The sequence below is a fragment of the Somniosus microcephalus genome, chromosome 18 (genome assembly GCF_052327205.1).
Source record: "Somniosus microcephalus isolate GS21.2 chromosome 18, FLI_Smic_1.0, whole genome shotgun sequence".
Classification (NCBI taxonomy): domain Eukaryota; kingdom Metazoa; phylum Chordata; class Chondrichthyes; order Squaliformes; family Somniosidae; genus Somniosus; species Somniosus microcephalus.
This window is the reverse complement of record NC_141004.1, coordinates 39,829,723-39,844,643: the sequence shown is the minus strand read 5'-3', so window position 1 is coordinate 39,844,643 and position 14,921 is coordinate 39,829,723. Positions and strand designations below refer to the sequence as shown.

The 14,921-nt window shown below is 50.5% G+C and overlaps 1 protein-coding gene across 1 annotated transcript in view; it reads right to left on the bottom strand.

The window, feature by feature from the left end:
* Positions 1-12,444, bottom strand: part of LOC147105222 (innate immunity activator protein-like) — a 141,681-nt gene extending 129,237 nt beyond the window's left edge. The window contains exon 1 of the mRNA XM_086011366.1: positions 12,307-12,444. The gene's annotated coding sequence lies outside the window, so the exon portion shown is untranslated. The remainder of the gene's footprint in view (positions 1-12,306) is intronic.
* Between the last annotated feature and the right edge of the window lie 2,477 nt (positions 12,445-14,921).

Below are 14,921 nucleotides of genomic sequence, written 5' to 3'. Positions count from 1 at the left end.
GAGTGCACCAGCAGGTTTTAAGGATGCTAAGGACAGGTTGACTGTTCTTGGGTGTGCCAATGCTGCAGGCACACACAAGTTAAAGTTGATAGTGATTGGAAAAAGCCAACATCCGAGATGTTTGAAAGGTGTATGCAATTTACCTGTGCATTATTATGCGAGCAGGAAAGCATGGGTAACCAGAGGAATATTTTCTCACTGGTTCAATAACCACTTCGTACCAGCGACACGAGCTCATTGCAGGCAAGTTGGACTGGAAGAAAACTGCAAAATTTTATTGTTCCTGGACAACTGCTCCGCACATCCCCCTCCTGAACTTCTTGTGAAAAGTTATGTTTTCGGCATTAACTTTCCCCCTAATGTGACATCTTTAATACAGCCTTGTGACCAAGGAATTTTACGCTCCATGAAGAGCAAGTATAAAGACGTTTTTTTGAACTCTATGCTTGATGCAATCAACAGAGGCGAAGGAATCCAAAGCTCCCTGAAAGAATTCAATGTTAAGGATGCCATTTATGCAGTTGCTAATGCTTGGAACGATGTTGACAAACCAACATTAAAAAATGCTTGGCACAGACTTTGGCCTTCAACGATGTTTCATGAAGATGGACCTGCAGATGACGAGTTTGAAGGATTTCCTGTCAGTCAGGAGAAGATGATGATATCAAACCTCCTCACTTACGCCAAAGGTTTATCATCTGAAAGTGTAAATACGTTAGAGGAAGCTGACATCGAAGAAGTGCTGAACATTGACAATGATGCACCTGTTGTGAATTCATTGAGTGATGGGGAAATTGCTGAAATGGTGTTAAATAAAGACAAGCATGAGGACAGTAGTGATGATGATGATGACATTGTGAACACAGGTGACAAAATCCCCATAGACGATATGGTGACAATGTGTGATCAGTTAATTGCTGGCCTTGAAAAACGTGCATTTATCAGTGAGCAAGAGATTATGCAAGTTTACTCAATTAAAGAGAGACTGCTTAGACAGAAACCAATGTTAATGAGACAGATGACACTGGAAGAAGTCTTTAAAAAGGCCGTCTGTCGTAGTCATGCTTCATCACTTGAGAATCCTGTTCCTGGCCCATCTTCAGATGTCCAACTCCAACCTGATGACAATGATGACAACACTGATGTACCCTCTTCTCCAAGATCCTCAAGCCAGATGTAATGCTGCTTCATCACTTGAGAATCCTGTTCCTGGCCCATCTTCAGATGTCCAACTCCAACCTGATGACAATGATGACAACACTGATGTACCATCTTCTCCAAGATCCTCAAGCCAGATGTAATGTACCTTTATTGCATGTTTATGTACAGGTATTTAGCTTAGTTTGTACCTGTACATGTTTGAAGTTTTACTGAATGTTTTCCTTACAAATAAACTGTACTACAGTATGTGGTAAACCACTTTTATCGTTCACTATCGTTACACTATAGTTATCACTGTTATATCGTTACTCTATGGTTATCACTGTTCACACTGTTGTATCACTATACGAGGTCGCCTCTTGTCACGCTGTTATACCTGGGCTGACCACTGCTGACTCCGCCCATGACTCCACCTACCTGCCCAGGTATAAAGGTAGTCGACTGGCTGGCATTCCTCCTTGTTGTATCCGATCACCCACGAGGGTGGGCTCTGTTATTTAGCCAATAAAAACCTATAGTTACTTTCTTAACTCGTCGCTTTTCATTGGATGAATTGATAGGTATATCAATTTTATTGGCTAAATTTTAAAATGTCGTTCCCTGAGCAGCAAAGCGAGCAGCAAAGCGAGCAGTCAAACGACCAGCCAGACGCCGAGCTACAACAGCCACAGCAGCCAGCTTGGCTGCGAGCCCTCAGACCACCGTACCTGGATCTAAACCCACTGGCTGCAAACTCAGCCCTCGACTTCGAACACTGGCTGAGCTGTTTCGAGTCCTACCTGGGAGAATCCGGCGTGCCTCAGAGATCCAAGCTAAGAGTTCTGACCGCCCAACTGAGCCCTAAAGTATTCGCACTCATCCGGGACCTTAAAACATACGAGGACGCCATCAACCGACTGAAAAGACAATACCTGAGCCCGGTAAATTCCATGTATGCCAGACACCTCCTAAGATCCCGCCCGCAACAGCCAGGAGAGACCGTGGATGAATTTTTACAGGTGCTGCAAGCACTCGGCAGAGACTGTAACTTTAAAGCGGTAACGGCGGCAGAAAATACTGAAGACAATGTCCGCGATGCCTTCGTGAAATGCCTGCGGTCCGACTACTCACGGCAAAGACTACTGGAAGCAAAGGACCTCGACCTGGACAAAGCTGCAGCCCTCGCTCGCTCCCTAGAAGTGGCCCATCGGGACCTCGAGGCATACTCAAGGTACTGTAACCTGCGACCCTGGGACTCGGGACCGACCCCAATACCCCCCGCAGCACCCCCCCCGGGACCTACCTCAGCGTCGGCGTCCCGGACCCGATCGGGACCACCACCCCCGGTACCGGCTGCGACCTCTGACCCCCGCGATCGGGCCGCCGGCTGCTTCTTCTGCGGCCAGGCGAAACACCCGAGGGCGCGCTGCCCAGCCAGGAACTCTACCTGCTCAAACTGCATGAAGAAAGGCCACTTCGCCCAGGCCTGCAGAGGTGGATCATCAGAGGCCAGCAGTGCCTCATGCGAGCTGTGGGGGCGGCCATCTTCCATCAAGACCACAGAGGCCAGCATCCCCACACGTGAGTCATGGGGGCGGCCATCTTTGATCCAGGCAACCGACACCAGCAGTGCCTCATGTGAGTTATGGGGGCAGCCATCTTCTCCGCCATTTTGTCCAACCTCGTGGGAGACGCCATTTTACCCACCACGCCCGACCGCCACCGTGCCTCTAGACCCGACTACCGCCTCAACCGCAGACTACAACAACTCGCTCAGCTATACACTAGCCTCCGTCACACTGGACCAGGCCCGCCCGCATCATCTGTCCAAGTCGATGATGGACATCAAAGTAAACGGCCACGCCACGACCTGCCTGTTCGACAGCGGAAGCACGGAGAGCTTCATCCACCCAGACACGGTGAGCCACTACTCCCTCCCTGTCCTGCCAACGCGCAACCGGATCTCGATGGCATCGAGGTCACACGCCACAGACATCAGCGGCTACTGCGTTGTGACCCTGTCGGTTAAGGGTACGGAGTATAAAAATTTTAAACTCCTCGTCCTGCCCCAGCTATGCGCTGCCGTCCTACTAGGCCTAGACTTCCAATCCCACCTCCAAAGCGTCACGCTAGCATACGGCGGACCCCTCCCCCCACTCACAGTCGACAACCAGCAGATTTTAAACCGCCCACCGCGTAACACCTGCGGCCTATCCACCCTCAAGGTCCCGCCACCTTCCCTGTTCGCTAACCTCACCCCCAACTGCAAACCCGTCGCTACCAAGAGCAGGTGGTACAGCGCCGGGGACAGAGCTTTCATTAGCTCTGAGGTGCAGCGTCTCCTGAAGGAGGGCATCATCGAGGGGAGCACCAGCCCCTGGCGTGCCCAGGTCGTGGTCGTTAAGACCGGCAATAAAAACCGTCTGGTCATCGACTACAGCCAGACCATAAACAGGTACACCCAGCTGGACGCATACCCCCTTCCCCGCATATCTGATATGGTCAATCAGATTGCGCAGTACCGGGTATTCTCCACCATCGACCTTAAGTCGGCCTATCACCAACTCCCTATCCGCCCTGAGGACCGCCAGTATACAGCCTTCGAGGCGAACGGCCGCCTCTACCACTTCCTTAGGGTTCCCTTCGGCGTCACCAACGGGGTTTCGGTCTTCCAAAGGGAGATGGACCGGATGGTTGACCAGAACGGGCTGCACGCCACGTTCCCCTATCTAGATAACATCACCATCTGCGGCCGCGACCGGCAGGACCACAATGTTAATCTGGAGAGATTCCTCCGTACGGCCCAATGGCTGAACCTCACCTACAATAAGGATAAATGTGTGTTTAACACCTCGCGCCTTGCCATCCTCGGCTGTGTAGTAGAGAACGGAGTCATCGGCCCCGACCCCGAAAGAATGCGCCCCCTCATGGAGCTACCCCTCCCCCACTGTCCAAAGGCACTGAAGAGAACCCTGGGGCTCTTCGCCTACTATGCCCAATGGGTGCCCAATTATGCGGACAAAGCCAGACCCCTCATGAAGTCCACATCCTTCCCCCTTACGGAGGAAGCGTGCGCAGCCTTCTCCCTCATTAAGGGAGGCATTGCCAAGGCCACAATGCACGCCGTGGATGAGTCCATCCCCTTCCAAGTCGAGAGCGATGCATCCGACTTCGCCCTAGCCGCCACCCTTAACCAGGAGGGGAGACCGGTGGCCTTCTTCTCAAGGACCCTACAGGGCCCTGAGATCCGACACTCGTTGGTCAAGAAGGAGGCCCAGGCGATTGTGGAGGCGGTACGATGCTGGAGGCACTACCTGGCAGGCAAACGATTTACCCTCCTCACCGACCAACGTTCGGTCGCTTTTATGTTTAATAACAAGCTGAGGGGCAAAATCAAGAATGACAAGATCTTGAGGTGGAGAATCGAGCTCTCCACCTATGATTATGATATCTTGTACCGGCCAGGTAAGCTGAACGAACCCCCCGATGCTCTGTCACGAATTACATGCGCCAGCGCGCAAAGTGATAGACTTCAGACCCTCCACAACGACCTCTGCCACCCCGGGGTCACCAGACTTTACCACTTCATTAAGGCCCGCAACCTGCCCTACTCCATCGAGGAGGTCAGGACCATGACCAGGAACTGCCAGACCTGTGCCGAGTGCAAACCGCACTTCTTTAGGCCGGACAGAGCAAGCCTGATCAAGGTCACCCGCCCCTTCGAGCGCCTGAGCATCGACTTTAAGGGGCCCCTCCCGTCCTCTGACCGTAATGTGTACTTCCTCAACGTTTCCGTTTCCCCTTTGCCTTCCCCTGCCCAGACATGACCAGTACCACGGTCATTAAATGCCTGAACGACCTCTTCGCCTTGTTCGGGTTCCCAAACTATATACATAGTGACCGGGGCTCCTCCTTCATGAGCGAGGAACTCCGTCAGTTCCTACTAGCGAGAGGTATTGCTGCAAGCAGGACCACCAGCTACAACCCCCGAGGGAACGGCCAGGTGGAAAGAGAGAACGCGACGGTATGGAAGGCCGTCCTCTTAGCCTTAAAGTCTAAGGGCCTCCCAACCTCCCGCTGGCAGGAAGTCCTCCCGGCAGCGCTGCATTCCACCCGGTCACTACTTTGCACTGCCATCAACGCCACCCCCCATGAACGAATGTTTGTTTTCCCCAGGAAGTCGACTACGGGAACCACGCTACCAACCTGGCTGACCTCTCCGGGGCCCGTCTTGCTGCGAAAGCACGTGAGGGCCCATAAAACGGACCCCCTGGTCGAGAGGGTGGACCTCCTGCACGCCAACCCCCAGTACGCCTATGTGGCATACCCAGACGGGCGGGAGGACACAGTCTCCTTACGAGACCTCGCACCCTCGGGCACTCCGGAGACACCACCTTCACCCCCCCCACCACCCCCCCAATTCCAGCCAAGGTAGACGGCATGCCGGAACCCCACGAGCCTTCGCCGACCACGCAGACACCAGCATTAACACCGGATAATGCAACACCGCCGCTGCGACGATCAGAAAGGCTTACGAGGCCTCCGGACAGACTGACATACCAGAACTGGTAGTACACTTCACCCCGCCGGACTCAAATCTAAACAAGGGGTGAATGTGGTAAACCACTTTTATCGTTCACTATCGTTACACTATAGTTATCACTGTTATATCGTTACTCTATGGTTATCACTGTTCACACTGTTGTATCACTATACGAGGTCGCCTCTTGTCACGCTGTTATACCTGGGCTGACCACTGCTGACTCCGCCCATGACTCCACCTACCTGCCCAGGTATAAAGGTAGTCGACTGGCTGGCATTCCTCCTTGTTGTATCCGATCACCCACGAGGGTGGGCTCTGTTATTTAGCCAATAAAAACCTATAGTTACTTTCTTAACTCGTCGCTTTTCATTGGATGAATTGATAGGTATATCACAGTATTTATCCCTGTAACTACAGTATTTATAGTCGTTATTTTCGGATAAGGGATAGTGTATCCTTTATCCGCACTCCCGAAAACCGAATTACCTCTGAAAACCTGATGCGCTATCAATTACTCATAAAAGACTGAGAGTTAGAAGAGTAACTAAAGGCTTTTATTAACAACAGAATGGAGGTCTGCCTCGCGTGGTCGACCGGTCCAGGATACAAAGGGCTGGGGAGCAGACACCTTTATACTAGGACCTGTGGGAGGAGTCAGCCGAGGCATGTCCAGGCATGTGCACAGTGGAATACAAACAGGACAAACAGGAATACAAACAGTGGTTTACCACATTCACCCCTTGTTTAAAATTGAGTCCGGCGGGGTGAAGTGTATTAAAAGTTAGTGTATTGGAGTCTCTCCGGAGGTCTTGTCTGCCGCTGTGATCGGCGTGGCGACGGCAGGGGTAGTGAAGCTTCCGGCGTCGAATCCAGCGTAGGCTGTGGCACAGGCGTGTCGTCCTCGTAGATGTCGAGCGGGTCGCGGGGCCCAGGCCTGCCGTCTGCTGGGGCTGGATATCGGATCGTGGGGGGGGGTGGTAGTGGGTAGTGGGTTACTGCGGCCCCCGAGGGTGCAAGGTCTCTTATGGAGACTGTGTCCTCCCGCCCGTCCGGGTATGCGATGTAAGCATACTGGGGGTTGGCGTGGAGGAGGTCCACCCTCTCGACCAGGGGTTCCGTTTTATGGGTCCTCACGTGTCTTCTCAGTAGGACCGGCCCTGGGGACGTCAGCCATGGCGGTAGCGATGTCCCCGATGTGGACTTCCTTGGGAAGACAAACATTTTCTCATGAGGGGTGGCGTTAGTGGCAGTGCAGAGCAGTGACCGAATAGAGTGGAGCGCATCGGGGAGCACATCCTGCCAGCGGGAGGTTGGAAGGCCCCTAGACTTTAAGGCTAGCAGGACAGCCTTCCAAACTGTCGCATTTTCTCTTTCCACCTGTCCGTTCCCCCGGGGGTTGTAACTGGTGGTCCTGCTTGTGGCAATACCCCTAGTTAGCAGGTACTGACGGAGTTCGTCGCTCATAAACGATGAGCCCCGGTCGCTATGGATATAGCTGGGGAAGCCGAACAGGGTGAAGAGGTTGTTCAGGCATTTAATGACCGTGGCACTGGTCATGTCCGGGCAGGGGAAGGCGAACGGGAAACGGGAGTACTCATCAATAATATTGAGGAAGTACACATTGCGGTCGGAGGAGGGGAGAGGCCCTTTAAAATCAACGCTCAGGCGCTCGAAGGGGCGAGTGGCTTTTATCAGGTGGGCCCTGTCTGGTCTATAAAAGTGCGGTTTGCACTCAGCGCAGACTTGGCAGTTCCTGGTCATGGTCCTGGCCTCCTCAATAGAGTAAGGCAGGTTGCGGGCCTTGATGAGGTGGAAGAACCTGGTGACCCCCGGGTGGCAGAGGTCATTGTGGAGGGCCCGCAGTCTATCGATCTGCGCGCTGGTGCAGGTGCCACGCGATAGCGCCTCCGGGGGTTCATTTAGCTTCCCGGGCCGGTACAAGATCTCGTAGTTGTAGGTGGAAAGTTCGATTCTCCACCTCAAGATCTTGTCATTTTTGATTTTGCCCCTCTGCTTGTTGTTAAACATAAAAGCAACTGAACGCTGGTCAGTGAGCAGGGTAAATCGTTTTCCGGCCAGGTAGTGCCTCCAATGACGCACAGCCTCCACAATCGCCTGGGCCTCCTTCTCAACAGCGGAGTGTCTGGTCTCCGGGCCTTGGAGGGTTCGTGAAAAGAAGGCCACGGGTCTCCCCGCCTGATTGAGGGTAGCGGCCAGGGCAAAGTCGGACGCGTCGCTTTCCACCTGGAAGGGGATGGATTCGTCCACTGCGTGCATGGTGGCTTTGGCAATGTCCTCCTTGATACGGTGGAAGGCTAAGCGGGCCTCTGCCGTCAAGGGAAAAGAGGTGGACTTGATCAGCGGACGGGCCTTGTCCGCATAGTAGGGGACCCACTGGGCGTAATAGGAGAAAAACCCTAGGCACCTCTTCAGGGCCTTGAGGCAGTGGAAGTTCCATAAGGGGACGCATCCGGTCGGGGTCGGGGCCGATGACTCCGTGTTCCACAACACAGCCAAGGATGGCGAGGCGGTTTGTGCGGAATATGCACTTCTCCTTGTTATACGTCAGGTTTAGGAGTTGGGCGGTGCGGAGGAATTTTTCGAGGTTTGCGTCATGGTCCTGCAAGTCACGGCCGCAGATGGTCACATTGTCCAGATATGGGAAAGTGGCCTGCAACGCATTTTGATCTACCATCCGGTCCATCTCCCTTTGGAAGACGGAGACCCCGTTGGTGACGCCAAAGGGAACCCTAAGGAAGTGATAGAGGCGGCCGTTTGCCTCAAAGGCAGTGTACTGGCGGTCCTCAGGGCGGATGGGGAGCTGGTGGTACGCTGATTTCAGGTCAATGGTCGAGAAGACGCGGTACTGCGCGATCTGGTTGACCATATCGGCTATACGGGGAGTGGGTAGGCATCCAGCACGGTGTAGCGATTTATTGTCTGGCTGTAGTCGATGACCAGGCGCTGCTTCTCGCCGGTCTTAACGACCACAACCTGGGCTCACCAGGGGCTGGTGCTGCCCTCAATAATCCCTTCTTTCAGGAGCCGCTCCACTTCGGTTTTAATGAAAACCCTGTCCCCGGCACTGTATCGCCTGCTCTTTGTGGCGATGGGCTTACAGTCGGGGGTGAGGTTAGCAAACAGTGGTGGGGGGGTGACTCTGAGTGTGGAGAGGTTGCACCTGGTGCGCAGCGGGCAATTTGGAAGCTGCTGGCTGCGGACTGTGAGTGGGGGTAGGGGTCCACCGTACGCCATCGTAACACTTTTAAGGTGGCACTGAAAATCTAACCCCAGCAGGACGGCAGCGCAGAGGTCAGGCAGGACCAGAAGTTTAAAATGATCGTACACGGTCCCGTCTACTACGAGTGTCACCACGCAGTAGCCGCCGATGTCCGCCGACTGGGACTCGGAGGCCATAGAAATCCGCTGTTGCGCAGGCAGGACTGGGAGAGAGCAACGCCGCACCGTGTCGGGGTGGATGAAGCTCTCCGTGCTCCCAGAGTCAAAAAGGCAGATTGTATCGTGACCATTTACCTTAATGTCCATTGTGGAACTGGCCAGTTGGTGCGGTCTCGCTTGGTCCAGTGTAACGGATGCCAGCGTAGGGGTCGGTGTGTTGCTGCGGGTATCAGATGAGGCGGTGTCGGGGGCCTGCTGCGTCCCGGCTGTCGTCCAAGATGGCGACGTCCATGATCCCCATGTGGCTGGAGGCGTCCAAAATGGCTGCTGTACCGGTGATTCGCACATGGCCGGGGAGGTCCAAGATGGCGGCCCGCATGGCCCACACGCGGCGCTGCTGGGGTTCGGGGTGGCTTTGGCCCTGCAGACGCTAGCGTAGTGTCCCTTCTTCCCGCAGCCTGAGCAGATCGCGTTTTTCGCCGGGCAGCGCGCTCTGGGGTGTTTTGCCTGGCCACAGAAGTAGCATTTCTGGCCTTGGGGCACTGCTGTCTGGCCTTGGGACACTGCTGCGGTAGTTGGGCCGTTGTTGGGGTGTGGCTGGGGTGGCACGGCGCTATGAGGCGGTCCTACCGTGTCCCAGGCTGTCATTCCCCGCGGCGTCCACGGTGCAGAGGAGTAGGCATCCATGCCCTGGTAGGCTGCATCCAACGATAGTGCGAGTTCAGAGGCCTTGTTGAGGTCGAGGTTACTCTGCTCCAACAGTCGCTGTCGGGTGTAATTGGATCTGTGGCCCGCTACAAAAGCGTCCCGGATAAGTTCCTCTGTGTACACGGCGGCCTTTACATCCTTACAACCACAGGCCCGGCCAAGCACAGACCGTGCCTGAAGGTATTCCACGGTCGATTCCCCAGGTTGTTGTTTACGACTCCCCAGGAGGTGCCTGGCGTACACTTCGTTCACTGGGCGCGTGTACTGGTCCTTGAGGAGCTTGATGGCGTCCGCGTACAAGGTCGCGTCTTGGATGACCGAGTACACTCGGTGGTTCACTTTGGAGGTCAGGACATCCAGTTTGTCCTCGTCCGATTTGATTGCTTCGGAGGCGGTCAGGAATTTTTCGAAACACTTAAGCCAGTGAGTAAACTTGGTGGATGAGTCCGCCTCCCGATGATCTAAGTCCAGGCATGCTGGTGTGAGGATCTTCTCCATTATAAAAATGTTGTTAATAAAATTGATGCGCTATCAATTACTCATAAAAGACTGAGAGTTAGAAGAGTAACTAAAGGCTTTTATTAACAATAGAATGGAGGTCTGCCTCGCGTGGTCGACCGGTCCAGGATACAAAGGGCTGGGGAGCAGACACCTTTATACTAGGACCTGTGGGAGGAGTCAGCCGAGGCATGTCCAGGCATGTGCACAGTGGAATACAAACAGGACAAACAGGAATACAAACAGTGGTTTACCACAAAACCGAAGTGTTTTCGCGCACCTTCCGAAAACCGAAATTTTCCTAAAACCGAAACACGGCTGGTCCCGAGTGTGGTGTATGTGCCTTTAAAAGCAATTGTGGTGTATGTGCCTTTAAGAGCCCCAGGTGTGCGCAATGCCGGTAATTGCCACTTGGGCTATATAAGCCTGTGTATTGTGTATATCCTTTAGAACCCCCCCCAGACTTGCTTAGTAAATACCTATGAACCAACTCCTGTCTTCAGTGTCTTTATCTACACACGGACACTACACCGAGGTTTTCGGATAAAGGATAGTCTACCTGTACTCTAGAATTTCTGGGCTTGTGGGAAAAACATCAGTTCAATGTTCTCACAGTTAGTCGCTGTCCAGTGGCTCCTACTGGGAACGGCATGTACATGGACGTCACGTGAGGACATATTTGAACAGTCTGCTGATATTCACTGTCTAGGCTCACATGAAGAATGGCCACTTTGGTGAGGAGCTTGAACTGAACTCTGGTAAAAGACAGTGCTTACGGGAGAGGGAGGGAAGAGAAACTTGCATTTATATAGCGCTTTTCACGACCACCAGATGTCCCAAAGCACTTCACAGCCAATTAAGTACTTTTTTGAAGTGTAGTCACTGTTGTAATGTAGGAAACGCAGCAGCCAATTTGCGCACAGCAAGCTCCCACAAACAGCAATGTGATAATGACCAGATAATCTGTTTTTAGTGATGTTAATTAAGGGATAAATATTGACCAGGACACCAGGGATAACTCCGCTGCTCTTCTTTGAAATAGTGCCCTGGGATCTTTTACATCCACCTGAGAGAGCTGATAGGGCCTCAGTCTGAAAGACGGCACCTCCGACAGTGCAGCACTCTTGAAGAGGGGAGAAAACTGGAAGTAATACAGAAAAGAAGACCACCCATAAATACACCTGTAAGAAACCAGATTAACAGCGAGAAAACATTGCAGCTTAATACAGCACTAAGGAAAATGACAGACTGGCAATCTTGTAGTCAATGTTCTGACCTCACCGCCAAGTTGCAGATTCAACAACCAACCTCCCACAAATATCAGCATTAAAGAATTTCTTTATCTGTGGATGGAATAATGAGGTGAAGCACTGCATAAGCATCTCATAGATCCTGAGCATTTCACCTGGGGCTAAGGAAAAACTGAGACTGTTCACCTAACCCCACTGTGTGTACGGCTCCTATCAAGTGATCAGAGACCAGCACCCGCAGCAGTGCCTCACTGCTACTTAAGTAAGTGCTTTATGGTGATCACCATCAACTGATATCATAGTTGATACATAAGTCATGCACGATGTGACATATCTTCAGGGCTTTTCTAAGGTCAGGTTTGCTGACATTTTTCTAGTTCTATTAGAGCTCTGCCAAACCAAATTTCAGCCAGCCCATCACCCATAATAAGCAGTCACTGAAAAAGACAAAAGGCCATTGTCCTTGCACCGAAACTTTAAACAGCTAGTCAATATCTGACCATTATCAAGAATCTCACATTTATTTTAAGAAACTGCAACAGTGTTGCCCTTACTGCAGAACTGTATACTGGACCATCACTGCTTACAATTGTATGTACAATGTTCATAAATAACTTTATAAATACTTAAAAAAAAGATCTTCACTCTCATATTGACATTATGATGGGTTCAGCTTTTTTCAGATTCTCAGCAAAAAGCATCTTGTTTACAAGAGAGCATATTTTACTGTGAAAAGATTTCTGCAGGCACACACTTGGCAGCACTTACCTGACACACTTCTGAAATCAGTTGAAGTTTGCTGTCAACTTATGTAAGTTTTTTTAACAGGAGCAAGGCAGTCACGTCACTGAGCGAAGACATTGTAACACACAGTTGTTCATGTGCTGCATCCCAACTGGTCTGCTACCAAGGACATCTGTCTCTGGAATGCACTGTGTCTCAGAAGAGGAGGGGGGGGGGAAGGGGTGTGCGATATGTGTTGCTGTGCATGTCATATACTGTACACTTGCTTTAGAAGAACAACAAAGCTAAGGCAAAATGTGCTAAATAATTTCATTAAAACTCTACAATGTGCCAGAAATGTAGTCTCGCATGAAACATTACCAGCAAAATTGTCCCTCATCCCCTACTGAAAATCTGCTGTTCCACAAGGAGTAAGAGCTTATTGATTGAATGAGATCCTTCAAGCAGCACTTAAGTCCCCTGGGGAGCATTTCTTTCTCCTTTAAAGTACATTGTACAAAAAAGAATGACATCTAGTACGATTACTGAAAGTTTCCCATGCGTAAGTACATTCTGTGTGTATTGTGGGGCGGGGGGGGGGGTGCGGGGGCGGGTGGACGTGCAGGAGTAATCATACTGATCAATGTGAAAAGCTGCAGAAATTTCTGTCCCCTTGCTTAATACTTTCTCTGCCAAGGCTTCAGAAACCGTCCTATTGCAGGGATTGTGGAAGTACCAATTTGCACTCACCAATGCGGCAGTCCTTCAGAAATCTAGTACTGGCACTTTGAATAGAGCCTGGCGTACTGTATTTTTCACAGATAAAATAAAGCGGTGATCCAATTGGTCGAGAGAGTGGAGGGGGCGGTGGCATCAAAGCACATTAAAAGCTTGCATTCCAGGAGGTGAGCCAGCAAATACCACAGCTCTTCATTCACCGTGACACAAATAATTGCCATAACAACCAGCATTCAGATAAGGTTGTGCAATAATTAAAACCAAATCCAGAAAATCAATAATTTTGTCACAATTGTTAATTTATTTCCATAGAGGAAACCAGGCTAATAATAATTTTATTGTGAGAAACTAGCTAGCTATCTAATTGTAAAATTTTACTTTCCAGTATGTTTTTTAACATGGAGCGAGGGAACTCAAGCTGATTAAGGAATTTGGCTGCACTTTGTGCCTTAATCAGTTCTAGATTCCCTGTTCCAGCCGAAAACATTGTGAAACATTCATTGTACCCAACACAATTGCCTGTTATAGAATTACATTCTAAAGACTCAAAGCACTGAGGCATTAAAATGGAAAGGGAATGAAAAACTGATTTCAAATGAATACAGAATATTCATAAAATATAACGGTCATTATTTTTAACGTTGTAAAAACTTTATAAATGCCTCGAGGACTTTCAAAATACAATTTATTTTATAGTTATTATTAACAGTGTAACCAAACAGAACAAGTGGTTTCTCTTCAAATTAAAAATCACATTTTCAATGGGGTGGGTTTTTACTTGTGGGAGGCCCATTCCGGGGGCGAAGTTGGGCCCAAGCAACTCAGCTGGTCAACGCCTGTTGCAGGTAATCCAGAAGCTCATTAAATAAAAGCTTGCTGTTGTGGACTCGAACTCCTGAAAGCAGCTGTATGTCAGAGAGAGGCTGGGGCACGTCTCGAACCCCTCTATATTTATGGTGCGGAGGCTCCGGCCTCACTCACATTCACCAGGCGAGCTGCAGGGTGCCAAACAAGCATCCCGCTTGTAATGATCAATAACATGTCATTCTATAGTGGACACTAGGTGGAGCCGTAGAGCTGTGTAGAGCTGTATATAGCTGTATGTATAAGACTACACTACCCAGCTGTAGGTATATTAAGACTACATTACCCATGAGGCACGGGGCTACCTACAAGGCAGCAGTCAAGATGGAAGCCTCTACAGATACAGTACCTAGTCCACATGTGCTCAATAAAGTAACTAGCAAAAGCTAGCTGTGTTCATAATAAGAATGTCTAGTTATTAATGAACATAAGATGGCACCAGGGTGGTGAAGATCTGCTGAAAATTGTGAAAAGCGACATGGAGAATTTGAAGCCACCAGAGCGTTTGAAACTCACAGGAAACATCGACTACAATTGGCAGACTCTTAAACAACAATTCGAACTCTACATTGCAGCCATCAGATTCGGTACGAAGCCAGACGCAAGGAAGACAGCGTTGCTGCTTACGGTTGCAGGCCCACAGGTGATAGAGGTATTTAATACATTTGTATTTAATCCAGAGGAGAACGGAGAAAAATTAGAAGATGTGCTAAAAAAATTTGATGCACATTGCTCTCCCAAAAAGAATGAGACGTATGAAAGATACATCTTCCGTTCTCGGACACAGCAACAAAATGAGACTTTTGATAGCTTTATAACTGATCTGAAACTGAAAGCACAGACATGTAATTTCTCTGAGCTGAAATCATCCATGATTCGTGACCAGATTGTGTTTGGTATTCATGATAAAAAAGTCAGGGAACGTCTGTTGAGAGAAACCAAACTAAATTTGGAAAATGCAGTGAAAATATGCCAAGCCAGCGAGCTAGCTCGAAAGCACGTGAAGACTTTCAGTGAAATCAATAATGATGCGATTGTAATGAGTGATAATGCTGCTG